The sequence below is a fragment of the Blennius ocellaris genome, assembly GCF_963422515.1.
Source record: "Blennius ocellaris genome assembly, chromosome: 20".
Taxonomy (NCBI): Eukaryota; Metazoa; Chordata; class Actinopteri; order Blenniiformes; family Blenniidae; genus Blennius; species Blennius ocellaris.
The window spans coordinates 13011263-13028161 of NC_137669.1; positions in this window are offsets into that span (position 1 = coordinate 13011263).

The following is a 16899-nucleotide window of genomic DNA, read 5'->3' on the forward strand; positions in this document are numbered from 1 at the left end:
CTTGCCGTGTTCAACATTAACATCTCATGTCAGAGCAGATTTACACTAAATATTTATATCATTTTTAATATTCTCGACGTTTAAGTAGCACACTGCATGATGAGGCACGTGTTACAATCTATCCATCCCGTTTTGTCTTCATCTCGACTCGGTTTGCAGGGTGTTGGGGTAAGATACAGGACACGCCATGTAAAGGTTGCTTGCCCATCATAGGGTTAACAGAGAAAGGCAAACAATCTTTTTTCCTCTTCGAATGAGCTGATCTGGGTCGGTGTCTTCGACTCCGTTATTGAACCATGCATGTTTTTTTGTTAGTATGGCCTATTATACTAAGACCTGTGGAAAGAAAACACATGTGAAATTGATTTACATTCATGTCTAACACACCTGTCAGAGAGTGAACTGCCTGCTCGCATTATAGTTTAAATGTCATATTGCACTACACTCTCTGAGAGGAAGGCAGAGAGAGGTTGTTTTTTTTTTCTCTCTCTTTACCCATGAAAAGAAAAACACACTAAAACACAGGAGCGTGGATGAGTCTGTGACTGCCTTCTTTCATTTTTCATTTCCTTATGTAAACAATGTTGTGCTGGAGGAATATCACATTTCTTGGATGCGAGAGTAAATTTTCTTTCATGCCAAGCTTTCCTGAAACTCATACCAGGAGTGACACACTCACTGTGCGCTTGCAGACAGTGAGAGCCAAGCTACGAAGACACCTTTGATGAAACAAACTGAAGAGCCTTTGATGTTGTGCGAGTTTATGAGGCTGATTCCAGCTGCTTTGTGCTCTTCAAGGCCGTCCTCCTACGGCTTCTCCCACCAAATTAGAAATGGCACCTGTACACCTCCCTTATTCTTAAACAATCAGCACTCGCTGTTTTCCTCTTGTTTGTCTACCACATAACATATTTGTTTCATTATGTATGGCTCACTGTGGGGGTTGCACATAATTGAGTTGTGGCAATACAAAAAAAAAAGAGAGAAGCCTGTCGAAGAGTCCAGTAGAACCAGCGATTTTACCCATCTGACCGGAAAAGATCTGATATTTATGAGGTGTGATCAAAATGTTTTGAGACTGCAAAAAAAAAAAAAAACAACTTGCATCCTGATTTGAATTTGGCTGACACTTCTCTGGAAGTCGTCGCATTGTGCGAGGAGGATGTGCTGCACTGAGCGCTCCTGTGAAGCGTGAACGCTTTCTTGAATTCCCCCTTTTCAAGCACGATAAGTGTGATAGGTAAAGCTGAATCAAAAAGGGGCTTCCCTTTAGCATGAACTTCAACGAAGGAAAAAAAAAAAGAACAAAGTTACTTGGAGCAAACTCTGGCAAGTATGAGGGCTAATCGTGTTGGTATAACCGATGCATCATTTCCACTGTTTTCTCTCTGTTGGATGCTTCGAGACACACCGATCCTGAGGGATGGACTCGTGGGGAACAATGCCATGAATGGTGGAGAAAACAATGGCCATGCTTTGGGTTTAGCCCCTAATCTCGTTTTACCGTTTCCATTGCAAAGGCAGCCGTTTGGTGTTGAAAATCCACTTCTTGTTGGTAAACATCATGGTGCTGCAAACATGGAGGCATGAAATGCGTACATGCATGTGGTCAGAAAAAGCTATTTAAAGCAAAGAGTCTTTGAATGGTTGGTGATCAGAAATCAGCGTCAAGGTGTTTAATGTACTTGAGGCACAGCGACTGACAGTTACCAGTCTGTTTTGCTCAAACGTGATCTATTTTTATTAGTATGATTAAGCCTTTTTGAGGTCGTTTCATAAAGGAATAATATGCAGTTGAATCACTGGAAAACGGAATGTTTTCACAGCCGTCATTTAACTCAGAGACTAACAGATTTATTGAGATTATTTTTTCTGTAAAATATTTCAAAATGTGCTAGATAAATTCAGCTGCAAGTATCTGACAGTTATTTAATATTACTGCATACTGAGAAATGTATGCTTCACACACTATATAATAATATATATTATATTCATATTTAAGTTAGTTTCTTCATTCATTATGTTCATTTTCTCATCATAAAGCACCTTCACTTTTGTCTGTGATTTTGTTTTAGTGTAAAGAGTAGAATGATTGTTCACTACAGTATTTCAGCAGAAGATCTTACGTACCATTCATTTGTTATTTATTACAATGAATTAGTTTATTACTTTTGCTCAACAAACTGGCTGCTTGGTTGGTAATCTGATATTTTAATTTGTCAAATATGACTGCATTCCATCTTTAGAGCGGAAACTTGCTAAACAAATTGTGTGCATTACTCTACTGTTGATTCCTGCCTTCGCAGTGCAGAGCCTAACAACACAGTGCACACAAGAGTGGGAGCGTTTTATATTTTTCAGGTGTGCCTGCTTATGATGAAGCCACTACAGAAGCCTCATACTATCAGGAAACAGCTGTCCGGCTCTAATCTTTTTATGAGCGATATGCTGTTTTTAATGAAAGCCCTCGCAGCTCTCCACAATCAGCTGGCCATATCAGAGCTTATATTTCATCCTGCTATTGTGATGTCATCACCAGGCACAGGCATAATACATAATTCGCCGTGTTATGACAAACCGTGGCCTCGGGCCAGAGAGGTATATGAGCGCTTTTGGGCCCATGTCAAGTCCATGCCATTTGTGCAGGAATAATCGCTCTGGGCTTGTTGGTGGATCATAGGAAATGAGGGCTGGCATCAAACAACAAATAGGTCAGGGCTATTTGAATAAAAAGTGAGGAAGTCAAATGAATGGCTTTGCAGCTTCACATGCCTGTATTCTCCCCTTGTCTCCATCTATCCCTCCCACACCCGTTCATACACGTCTACACTCACGCAGACATACAATACTCCTGACTCTGAGAATACGAGCAGACAGGATGCATCTCAATAAATCCTTGTATAGCTGGACCAGCAATGCTTGATTATTGCACAGCGCTTTTACTTTTTATCTGTTAATGTACCGCCGAGCAGGTATTTTGTTAAATATCACTTAAATGTGTGAATTACCTCAATGCAATTGATATACAGGAACGTTTTCTCTGGCAGTAAAAATTAAACTGCATTTCAACACTTTTTTTGCTTTATCTTTGGTGACTTTGTTCTGCATTTTTCCTTTCACTTTTAAAAATCAGTACACAATGATAATATATTTAGGTTTTTATATTGTAATGCAGCTGGACAATGAAATCACAAAAATGTTCATGCTTCATGTATTAAAATATTTATTTATTTTGTTTATTGTCGTAGTTATCCGAGTTCCTAAGTACATCACTTTTTGGTTTGTTTTTTTTCCCCATCTGCCAACAGTCACTGGGATTTTTATTTAAGGCAATCGATTGTGTCGAAATCTGTGGTGATCCATCCAACTGTTCAGGATCGTTCATTCAAAAGGTCAAATATGAACCTGCTTATAGTGCTCGTGAAAAGATCAAGGGCTTGACTAAAAGTCGATTTGATTCATTTATGAGATCCCATAGATATTAGTCTTTTCAAAGTAAAAATTCTAATTTGTTTGAAATGAATTAAGAAGCAGTTGTATCCGCGGTATTGAAGAGAAAAGCATTTGACTAATTTATGTCATGCCACTCTATCAAACCAATACATTTGCATTATTATCTGTCAGTGTTACTGCAACATTCTCTTGTCAAAATAGAATATAACCCTCTTGACTGCTAAAATAACAATAACTAAGACCGTCCGGGGTCTTCTTATTTGTTTATTTAAGTTTTTAACTCATTCATTTAAGCAAGCCCTGTCCTCTCTTTTCTTTAGATACATTTCCATATGTGAATAATTTGATGTATTTCCTCTGTCTTTTCTCTACTGCAGGTATCTGTGGTTGTGAAACTAAAAGCTCATGATGCCTTCAATATGTTGCCTATTTCGTTTATTATTTTTTGAATGACTCCTTCAATTTAACTCTTTTTTTCAAATATATTTTTAAAACACTGTAAATGTAAACACTCTTAAAAACCTCAGATTGAGGGTCCAGAGATGCATCCGCCATGTGGCTGTTTCCAGGGAGTGTGCCCCGCACCCTCCACCCCCTTTATCTCTCTCTCTCTCTCTCTCTCTCTCCCTCAGCCCCAAAAATCTTTATCTGCTACATGATGCATGAAAGCACACTGTCTTCTCATACAACTTTACATGACCCCTGACCCCATCTGCACAGATGCAATATGACCTAGCTGCCACCATCCATTTTGGCCTGTGGAGTAGATCCAATGAATTTTTATTATGCTGCGTGGCTGTGTCACCCGGTTTGGCTCTTTCTTTTGATCCTCATCGCCACCAATGTGTCTTGGAAATACATCACTTGAAGATTTTGTGCCATAGCACATAAAAAAAAAAAAAAAAAAAATTCTCCAGTGTTTTGTTCCATCTGTGGATTTGGTGCTCTCGAATCGGAGGTAAAATCTGCACAGTAGGTAGTACATATTGGTTTTTCTGTTTATTTGTTTTCTTGCTTTGGATTACAATTCCAGCAGGATTGTGACGGGCAGATTTCCAGACACACTCCTTGGCAGACTGAGGGGAGTGTAGATAGATATTGGAATTCCTGTTCTTTGTGAATGTTGGCCATCGCCATTCCAAATCTGGCATTGTCTTTTATTAAAAGCTCACATGTGTGCAAATCGGTTTTGTCCAACTGTTCTTCCCTGTTCCGTTGTATTTGGATGGCGAGCGCTGGCCGTTGGGGTTCACCCGATAACACCCAATGTTTTGAAACTTTTTCATTTCACACAGATTACAATTGAGCTTTATTATATTTCAGGTTTGCTGGTTACTACAAGCTGTGATTTCATGGGATTATGCCTGAAAGGTAGTTTCTATGACTGTCAGTCAGTTTGCACCATAGAGAAAAGCTTGTGTGTTCATCTGCCTTTTTCAATTTTTTTTTTTTTTTTTTTTTTTTTGTTTCCCTCACAAGCCTCTCAAATTGTCAGTGCCAGGCAACAACTGTATGTTCCCCAGAGGGAGCCCAAATATCTAGGGAATCAGGCGTCATTTAGCCTGTAAGAGGCTCTTTCTTTCCCTGACACTCCGTATTGCCTTTTATTTCCCCCTCTCTTCTGCTCTCTCTCCCCTGCCTGCCCACTCAGCTGTACAAACATTCAATCTCATTAGGTGGTCACATTCAATCTTTTTCGAAACCTCCTCACTTCTCCCAACTCATATTTTTGATCAGTTTTAGATGTTTCAATGACCTTTTTTAGTATATGTGATGAAATTGTCAGTATTTTCACAAAAACCAAACACTTACGACCAAAAGTTACTACAATCTTAACATCAAGACAATTTTAATGAAAAATTTAAAATTCGTGCGCAAAATATGTAAACCATAGTATAGCCCAGAAAAATACAATATGAAAGTAATGATATGTTGATATCCAGACATGTTCTAATTCAAGGACAAACAGAGAGACAGACACATACAAGCACATTACTGTTCTCATTACAGCAAAAGTCATGTTTTTTTTTCCCCTGGATCTCATCATCTTATCCCTATTTCCACTATATTCTTTTCACTCCCGTGACATTGTGGGAAAAAAATTGTAATGCAGATGGCTATCCTGACAGTGTATTCTGCTTTTCACAACATGCTCCAACCTTCAGTTTCCTTGGACTACAAGTGACAGCTGTCATCATGAGCCATTCTGGTGTTTCATCTTTTTTTTTTTTTTTTTTTTTGTGGCACATCAAACAGCATCCAAAGTGAGAGAATTCATGAGCATGATTTCAGCTGTATAATCAAACGCCGCCTTTTTTTTTACGGGAGACTGAGTGAACCTCCCTTTTAAGATCATAGTGGACCATTTGCTCCCTTCACAATTCACAGCCATTGTGTTTTGGGAATGAAACCATTTATATCCCTGCTGCTGGGCCCCAAACAGACACATTGTTTAACTGTCACTGATGACAGGGATGAGCGTGCGGGACTGTAACGCAGTGCCGTGTGTGTATTTATGAATCTTTGCTCGTACTTATGCAATGTGTTTTTCATCCTCACAGTTATAGTTCCGACATATTGTGCGTCAGGTCGGTGGAGATTGGAATTACCATACCTGCAGTTTGTGGGCATGTCTGCACAGGGTCAACCACTCATTTTATACCTTGTTCTGACACAAGGATAATATAAACTGAAAATATGTCCAAGGCCTTTTTTTTTTTTTTTTTTTCCATGTATATTACAGCTTGCTGGTGGGCTTATAGAAGCAGCAGCCTTTGCAGTTAGTCTGCCAAATGTAGATATGTGTCCAGTCAGCCCAGGGGATATCAGATTTCTAAGTGATAAAATAACAGGACTCAGTGTTGTTGTTCCCATCCAATCTGGCATTGGTTTGATTAGCTTTGTTTTGTGATTTTGTGTGTAATGCTGATGTGATTTCCCGCTGAGCCTCTGCATGTATGTAAGTAATCTATTATGATTTTAACATCAACAAAAGCCAATTTGTTTTTATCGGGATGTGGATGGGACATATGTTACATCTTGTTTTAATATTGATAGCCCTGCTTATGTAACACGTTTGTACAAGCCCCTCATACAAGTGAGTGTGGGAGAGAAAAGCAACAGCTGTCAGATGTGATGACTCAATTTCTTGACAACTCCGGCACTGAGCAGCCATTTGGAAAAACTGAAGGAGATACTGGCTGATGAGAAACTGCTTATTAATGTGAGCACAGAGAGGGCATGTGGAAGGAAGGGCTCAGAGAGAGACTCTGTCTGATCTGGAAAGCTGATTCCACTGCTTCATTGTGTTTAGTTTTTTTTTTCATTCTGTAAGACAACAGGTTTCTTGTTCTGTTTGCCAACAAGCAATAATATTTCTGCACAATATATATCATTGCATATAATATTTGCAGTGATTTGCTGAAGCAACACTTGCAAAAAGGACCAGTTAAATTGTATATATTAAAGGGTAAATTTGTAGTTTTCTGATCACAGAAGAGCTGCAGGACCTATTTCTCACATAATATATGCTATATAATAATTAAAACTATGAATTAATGACCTTTGCAGATGCAATAATACAATTAAGGCAGAGGTTGAGATGCAAGGTGATCAGTGGCAAGTGGCGCAGGGCATGACGGTCTCGATCTTCTTTTCCTTTGACAAACAGCAATTTCATTGCACGTTTTAGACGTCGGAAGAAAACCCCAGAAATAAAACAATCCTGGACTTGAACTGGGAATGAAATACTAACCGCTAAGCCACAATGTTGACGATGGGAATTTCCCCAGATTTTCCAGATCTGACGAGAGCGACAATTTTTGTGAAATACGTGGCATAAGGAAAGATAATCTGTGTCCCACTATCATTCTAACCTTCCTGCCTTCCGTCTCTTAACTCGATAGACTTTTGGGCAAAAATATCATATTACCATCAAGAATTTGGTTTTAATTGATATCAGATCAATGAGAACGCCTGCGGTACCGGAGCACTTGAACTTTAAGGTCAAAATGGTTCATTACTGTGACAGCATGTGTCACAATATCTATCTAATGAACTGCATGCAGCAAGGAGACCGTGGTAAAATGTTAGTGTCAGCTAAAATGAATCGCTGTATTTGATGTATGCTGTACTGTTGGACTGCATTCTGTCACTTTTTAAAAGCTGGCCATGTACTGTTTGTATTCCACCCCTCGGCCATGTATTTATCATCTTATTTGGACACTTATCGATGGTAATAAGAAAAAACATACCACCATTGTTAGAATTTGGAGCGAAATATGATTGCTGACCAAATGCGGAAGAATCTATACAAACACATTTACAGTATATGTGTACTCAACGACTGTTTCAAGGTCATTCGGTGGACATGGTGTTGCCCTCCATCGCTTATCTTCGCTCAATCCCTGTATCACACCTGACAGAGAGAAAATAGCTGCATTCTATGTACAGTACAACACACACTCAGTAATCTCGTCCCTATGAGATATAGATAACCCCAGAAACCACAGGTAACACACAAACAAATCACAAGAAGTTCACTTTATCAGCAGCCAAAGGAGACCTGGCAACCTGTCTCCCCCGCTATTGTTAATCGTTCTTTCTCTCCCTCTCTTTCCAGCATCCATCTGTCTTTCCCCCCCTTTTCCCTCACACATGATCTCTCTCCCCTTCTCTTCCTCTCGCTCTCTTCCTTTTCCCTCCCACTTTCTCCTTCCCTCTCTCACTCTTTCCTTGAAGCCCGCAATTTAATAACCTCAAGTGCTGTCAGAGGAGGCATTGAAAAATGGCTTCTATAAAACATAACGGCCTTAATCAGAGTGCGCCGAGGATTCTCCCTGCTGCTGCTGCTGATTTCTCCCCCCCTCCTCCTCCCTCCTCTCCCCAATCCCCGCCTCTAATGAATTAATGTTGAAATATGCAGGGGCTCAGTAGTCATTAGATGTGCGCCGTGAGACGTGATTTAAGATGGCTGCCTTTATGTGTCTGCCAGGCAAGATGGAGCGGGACGGGCCCGGCTGGACAGTGATTGTCTTGACTGACTGAGCCAAGAATGCTTTAAGACCGCTCTTTGTTGAGGGTGATAGGTTACCACTGAGGTATTTCGGAAAGCCATTGTTGCTCCAGATTATGTGCAATCTTTTATTTATTTATTTCGCACCCCCCCCCCCCCCCCCCCCCCCTTGAATGAGGAAAGAAGTGCAGCTCTTCAGATCTCAGGCGTGTTCTCCCCGTGTGGATATGACCATGTATCAAGCGGCGGCAGTGATGCAGGCCGATAACTTCACAAGATTTATGTGTTTTATCCACCGGCGCAGCATGGCGTGCTTTCGCTGTGGTGTAGCATTCTGTGATTGTATGGATTTCCTCCGCACGCTCATCGCCCTGACCTGCAGTATGACGGTCTGCTTGCAGGGCCAAAGTGTGACGCCATTAGACAGTAGCTGGGCCGTGTCGTCATGGTAAACTGATTAGCTCAGTGTGTATGTGGATATGTGTGTGTGTGTGTGTGTGTGTGCATGCATGCATGTATGGTATCTACAGTTTTTTTTTTTTAAAGCAGACATTTTTACCTTGTCTGAGAAGAAAAAGTACAGATATTACTGTTAACATAATGGCTCAATTCGGCTGAAGTGTCCCTGAAAACCACAACATTGTATTACCTCAATTCCAAAAAAGATGGGACCGTGTGTGAAATGTGAATAAAAACATTAGGAAACCTATATAACTTGTAATAGTCAATAGCTGTTGCAAATATACCATTTAATGATCAAATATAGGGTTTGATTGCAAAGATATCCCCAAAGAAGTTAAGATGTTGCAAAGTTTTCTGTTATGTGTCTCATTTTGTTGCGTTAGGCCACTTTGGTTCAACACTAACAATTGGTGCAATGTAATAACGTTTTTTTTTACTCTTAAAACTCAACTCTATTGTAAAGAAACAACAATTAATCACATCATAGACAACGCTACAGAAGGTTCACCTTGTTAACAGTTTTAGAGTCCCTAAAGATAAGCTCAGGTGGAGGTTTTAGCTTTTTTTGATGCTCTTTGATCTGCAATTTTTTTTTCTGAGAAAAATGTGACACTTAATGATTGAATCATCTAATCTTATCCATATGTCCCCATTATTACTGTCAAAAATATCATTTCAGTCTGCTTATTAATATTATTTCTCGTTGATTCCTTAGTTGGGACGTCAATGTGGCTTTCCTTAAATCAATGTATTTTAATATTTATATATGTTCCAAATGCGATAACGTACTCAATGTTAATGCCGTTCATCCTGCATCTTACCAGCCTGCTCTACAGAATTAATAAAATCCATGATGCTTCGACGCACAGCGTACCATCAAACACTCTCCAGACACATTTTAAAAAGGGAACATCAAAGTGAAGATGCTGTAACTTTTCTGAACATTTTTTGACAATGTTTCATTACTGCCGGGCAGGTCTATAATCTATTTCCTTTGAGACTTCCTTCTTAAGTCGAGATCACACAATTATGAGAGCTCTCATTCTGACGGCGGGGCGGAAATTAATTAATAAATAAACACTGCATTTTTACATTCATCAACATGCGGTAAGAATAGCTCTAATTATCACAGGTGAATTAACACTTTCATTTTTGTGTCAAAAAATTAATTGTATCCCTTAACAGTTATTCCCAGGGGAAAGTTAAAGAAGAGAATGGGTAAGGTAAAAAAAAAACAAAAAAAAAAAACACGCGGGCACACACACACACACACACACAACAGCGTGGACCACCAGGAGTGCTAATTGCTGCTTTCAAAGCCTTGCATCAGTGTTACCATCTTCTACAAGAGTGTGCTGTGTCCCACTGAGTGATGCTGTAGGTGGAACCTTGTTTCAAATACATGGATGTCAAGTTTTGATCTACAGGACCTGGCAGGGAAGTTCTCTTCATCTCCACTTAACCAGGCGAGTTGACCGAGAACATGCCATATTTAGAGCAGCAACAGCGTGAGGTGATGCCAACGCAAGGCAGGACCAGACACTTGATTAAAGGAGTCACATAAGTGCAAAGTATGCTGTTTATTTATCAACCAAGCAGTCAAACTTTATATGTCACAGTCAAAGAGCATCACAGGAAAAGGTTGATGCAGTGATGAGAGAAAATGGGGGAAAGGAAACATTAAGTACCAAGCAAGAACAAGAAAAGGAATTCAAAAGGTAAACTGAGATTGATTATTAGGAAATGATAGAGAAGTGGATTCAAATAAACTTTTAGATCAAATAAAATATGAAAGAGGCACTAAAACTAATGTTAAAAGCCAGATTTGTTGAACCCAATCACAAGTTTACATGCCGTCTGAAGTGAAAATGCACACTTTGTGTGTTCTTGCTTCAGAAAAGTTTCACGTTTACACGTCAAAGGTTTGAAAATGATGTCAGTTTACACAAAAACTGCATTGTTATTGTTCATCTACTCCCACAGGTGCAGAAGAATTATTTATCATATGTGTAATCAAAATCTGCATTTTCCCCCGTTTATGTGGAGACAGAGTCGTAGCTTTTAAAAAGGGGTCCACCTTTGGAACTGTTTTCAAAAAGTTGTGTTATCAGTGACTTTGAGCACCTTTTTCGGGTAGCCCCAAAATGCAATGGAAGTTTTCACTTGAAAACGTTGTGTGTAAAAGAGACCTTAGTACAATCCTTGATGCAGGAATCTCCTCTACCGCAAAAACCTAAGAGGTGAAAACAAATGCACATTAAAGAGTTTTGATATTTTATTCAAATTGGGCTCTACTCTTTCATCTATTTATCCATCTATCTTTATTCTAAAGCGTTTCATCCAGCTCATAGTCATGAGTGAATTCACAGACTTAAAAAAAACTAAATTGTTTTGCCCCTGCTGACAACCCAAACAAAAATCATCACCATGAAGGTAAACACCCAATTTTTCATTATTTGGCTCATTTTCAAGCAACTGTGTTCTCTGAGTGTGTGCCGGTACTTGTGATTGACAGCATGGCTGAGTGGCCATGCCCCGAGTGGTGCGCCTTTAACTCTTTTCCCTCTCGGTGTGCTAATGTCTGAGTGAATAATCTTGTACCTGCGCGGTGACTTGAATGACAGAATGAGTGAGAGTGCGCCATCTCTTCATGCATATGCCGCTTCTGCATGTTTTTTTTCTGTGCGTATGTGCGTGTGGTCAACCCACCGGTGAATACCCCTGCATTAGCTAGGCCATTAGCACATTTAGCTGTCTGTAATGCCCGAACGTTAGTGACACGTTTGGGTCCCCTCTCCACTTAAGGACTGCATTTGGTAGACGGGTCTGACATGCCAGGTGACAGTAATACCACTATGTGGCAGGGGTGCACATGAGGTTTGGTGGTCTTATATCTGAAAAAAGACCCAACTTTCTCATTTACTGTCGAATATAGCATCGTTGTAACTTGGAGATTCCAGACAAATGTTCTCCCAAAGTATACTTTCCCAAGCAATTATTGGTTTATATGTAGGTATTTCGTTTTCAAATAAATTAAATAAGATATACTTTGTTGTTTATGTGCTGGTTCTACGGTAGTAGTTAATGTTGTACCAGAGAATTTGAAAGGCCAAGAAGTAGACGTTGCAGGTAGGAGTTTGTGCCAGTGTTCTCAGTTAACCTCGGCCTTGATTTGTGTTTTTCATCTTCGTAACACTTTTGTTTTTGAAATTTTGTAGCAATTACTTTTTAATAGGTGCAGCATTAACCTTTAGCCTCAATAACCGGCACTTTCTGATGCCGTCAAATGCCAAATTTGAGATTCTCCTCTAAGAGCTGCTTTCTTGAAACTTTTAGGAATACGTATCACGGGTAAACTGGAAGTGAAATTTTGACATCTTGACATCTGCTGACATGTAACGTGGATTTGTTTTCAATTTTTACATAAGCACCTCAACTCTACATGTGTAGCACGACACGATGTCCTGCATATTATTCTTACATATATTCTGGATGAATGGGCTGCTGGATTTCAGGATGGTGCTACTGTATCATCTTACATTGTGACTATTATCAAACTATGATCATCTTTGCACTGACCTCTTGCCAAATGCTTTTCCTGACACAACTCTCAGTGGGATTCAGACCTCAACCTCCCTGCTCACAAGCTTGCTGCTCCAGGTTCTTGCCCACTATTATCAAACTATCCATCTCGCCTTCATACTGTTTTATCCAACCGAGGATCTCAGGGACCGGCTGTACATTTGTTAGTTATCATCTATGATTAACATTTTTGGTTTATAGTTTGCTAATGTTAAAAAAGAATTAGACAAAAACTGTTTTTTGAGGCTTCGGCAGGTGTAGTTTTCCGTTCTTCAGTGTGCCCATTTACAATTTAACTACATTGGTTTTATCGTGTGTTAGTGAAGATTTGCTGCACGAGCTTGAAAGCTACAAATAATCGGCGATAAGACATAAATCGAGTTGGTTGCATTATAATAAATCAACAGTTTACGATCATTTCAGAAGAGATCAGTAGGTAAGTGGAGGTTTTTGCTTCTGTGCTTTCTTTTTTCCACTTTGCTGAGTTGTTTCTCTGAAGACACTGCACATGCATTTGTGCGTTAAGTGTTTCTTTTGTTGGGAAAGTTTCACACACATGTGATCTCGATAGCGGTTTGTTTCCGGTATGAAATCGATAAGTTTAAATCTTGGAGATAGCTGGAGACTCACCTGTTTTCTGGCTTTCCACATGTTTCTGGCTGTAAACGTGTAATTCAAGTACCTGGAAAATGAGCAAGGCAGCAACATACATTTGAAGCTTATTCAACTGAGCTAGATTTAATGGTAAGAATAGACATTAATCTGCAGTAAGAGTACTACAGTTTGAGTGACTGAGAGGATAATTACATTTGTTACATGTCCAATTCGAAAGGCGCATTAGAAAAAAAAAAAACACATTTTCCTCTGTCTGACCACATGCTGTCAGTGACACTGTCAGATTAATTCGTAAGTATAAATTCAAGTGAGGATGATGTGAAGTGCTCCTCAGTCTGAGCTCAATATACTGCAGACTGCCAGTTCACCATAAATGAGGCCATTTGATGAGCTAAGTTTGGACACAAGAGCCTAATGGCAGCATTAAAGAGGAGACCTGAGAGAATTGATGGCCGGACATCAGTCACTTTAATCACCTATTTCATTATTCAGTGGATGGGTGCCACCTGGTCATACATGAAGGGTGTCAATGGGATCTGGAGTCTAAAGAGGAGTGAGACACCCTAACAGAGAGCAGCGGAGAGTCCAGTTCACACAAGCCCCCTTTTTTTTTTTTCTTCTTTTTTTTTCCCCAGTCGAGGCGGGAATACATTTGTCTTGCTCGCCGACTGTGTGTGCGCCTTTTGAAAGATAGGAAATAAAAGAAATTGATTGTATCTGTGTTGGTCCAATTCATCTTTAGAAATGAGGTCATTTTTTTTAAATCTAATTCACTGGAGATTGCATCATTATGATGAAAATCCAAAGGAAGTGTGTTCACAGTGGTTGGAAGATGCGGCAGGATTACAATCTGTTACTGCAAGTCCTGCTTTGCTCTGTGCGTTTGGCTGATAGGAGGAAACAGGGGCAGCCGCATGCAAACCTGAGTCCGGAGTTAAATCAGTTAAACAGTACATGGCCGCTAAATGCTCAGAATAAGATTCAACAACTTTATTTTATCCACAAAGGAAATTCACTTTCAGTCGGCAGTCATGTTGAATAAGAAGTATTATAAACATCCATGTACCTTGTTAGAGACAACAAATCAGCTTGAACGACCACAGCATCAATGCAGCAAACATATTTACCATGCATAGAAACTAAATGAGGGGCGACTTAAGCTCAGTGAGTCGAGCGGGTCATCTTTTAGTCCCAGAGTTGACGGTTCAATCGCCCTCCGTGGATCGAAGTGTCCTCAGGCAACACACTGACCCTCCAAGTTGTTTCCAATAAAGTGCGAGCAGCTTGCGGTGTACAATGTGACCACAGACTAAATTAAAAATGGATCTGGATGCAGGTCACCAACAGTGAGTCCTCAGATTCAGCCGAATAAAAGATTGCAGGTGAAGAGTTCTATAGTCCGTGTCATTGGACTTAAGTGGGCAAGCGAAGGAATACACTTACATATGTTCAGTGATATAAACAGGTTTCGGACAGATGATCATTAACACTGATGAGAAGAGAATCAGTGACTGTATGACTGACTTTCATCCAACTATCCAACATACTGTAGTATCTTTTTGGTTTCAGAAGTGAAGCAATGACATTAAATATTCATGTAACGAAATAAGAAATGACCCTGACTTTCTGTTTTTATGGATTATAAGAAGGAGACAAAACATTGACCTAAGCCCTAGATTTAACACTTGATTTCATGGTAAAGGCAGCCAAATAGGAAAGGTAACCCATGCCTATAGGATGATTCACGCCTTCACATCTTAATGCAGTCCCGCCGTCCACTTTTCACAGACGCACACCACAGAGGAGATAAGAGAGAGAATAAGCTGTCAGCAGGCCGAGTTCACCAGTCCCCTCTATATTCTTCACATTACTACAGAGGGAACAATGTGTCTGCGGTGGCAGGTGGCCATAGTTCATAATGTGCTGATGCTGACCAAGTGTCAGTTTGATCCATGGGATCGGTGAGTGGGACGGGGCTGTGGCTCCTGAATCCTTAAGCAAGCAACTGTGTGGTGCTCCTGTGGGGACGGTCGGAGACATGATACAGATGAGAGCGGCAACTATCTGCCTAATGGCAGACAGATACAAGGCAGAGAGTAAGAGGGAAAGAGAGATGAAGAGGGAGGAAGACAGTGTGCGGGACAGATGAAGTGTTGGGCATCACGTTTGAAAAAGGCAGATATTGCACGCGTCTTTCTGTGTTATTTGTCATCACAGTCCAGTAACTCAAGCACTGACACTCTGAATTTGTCCTTCTGAAAGTAGAGGCCATGGCAAGGTGCTGTATTTTTATGGATATCTAAAAAAAAAAAGGGGGGAGAATAGAAGAAAGTATTTAGCATTTTGTATATTGGAGAGATCTGTCCAGTAATGATTCAAACATTCTTATTTGTCCAAATCTGCTCTTACCATTCTAGTTTGGATAGAAAAAAGTCGAGTTTGGCCTCGAAGTGGATGTATTTTCCCAAACGAAACCAGTCTTAATTTGGCCTCGAAGTGGATGTATTTTCCCAAACGAAACCAGTCTTAATTTACATTATCCTAGAGGCTGCCAAGTTCTGCAACTTAACTGTGATTTTTATTGTTTTGAGAAGATAAAAGAATAAAAGAAATAAGTGAATCATACATGTACATTTTTATCAAAACACTTTGTCTTGAGCCAATTCAAACTACAAAACTATAAGATAAGCTGTAGCAAAAAAGCAAACGTGTTTACACGATTTTGAAAGATCCAGGAGGATGAGGATGCACTTTTTAGAACACATTTAAAGTATTTAAATGGTTGTTGGGTCTTTTTGAGTTGATCAGTTTAAATATGATTCATGCAGCACACTTGGTTGAATAAAGACATGAATGCAAATTCTAGCATCTCAAAGTAGTTGATAAAAAATGTGTCCGTCTTATGTTCACAAAGTAAAAAGTTGATTAAAACCATGGTTCACGCAGTAGATCTGTTTAAGTTATTATCACAGTCCAGTTTTTTAACTGCAAGTTCCTCAATGCACAAGCTTCTACGAGGGGAGATGCAATTCTCAGCACTCAGGTGTCCTCACTTCTCCAAACTAAACCCACATTAAGCTCACTCTCTTTACAGGCAGTGACAGTAAATAAAGTAAAAATCAGTGTCCAAATGTGTCTTACTGGTTAATACTGCTTTTGGTAAACAGTGTTATTATAGCAATATTCAACTTGTGTGCCTCGAACCAATCACTGGTATGATGTGGCCCACTTATAGTTTTATAATCTATCGTATGCGTTTCATTATATTTACATTGCAAATCAGTTCTAAAATGTGTTTCGCTCAAATTGAATGTTTTAATCTGATCTTCCCCATTTTGTTTGTGTCAGAGATTACATGATTGTTGTTGTGGGCACACCCTGAGAGCATTATTTTGTTTTTGAAGTGGATTTAGTACAAGCCACCACAGCCTTGGTGAAGAAATGTTCTCTCAGTCTTCAGTAGATAAAAAATAAATAAATAAATAAATAAATAAATAAACTTCATGAAGAGGACACAGTTAGGACACGACTGTTTACACAAACATGCACACTCCTTTAAGCAGGTTTTCGCACTGAGCGATGAGCTGAGTGAGCATGATCAAAGCACGGCCGACGAGACACACACACACACACTCGAGCAGAAAGAGTGTAACTTGCGCACACATTGACAGAGCTACTTTATCAGTCCCGGGATCTGACTCAACCACATTTACATATTCAACAAACTGTCACATCTGCAAATGCACACAGGAGCCCAAGGCATTTGTTTGAAA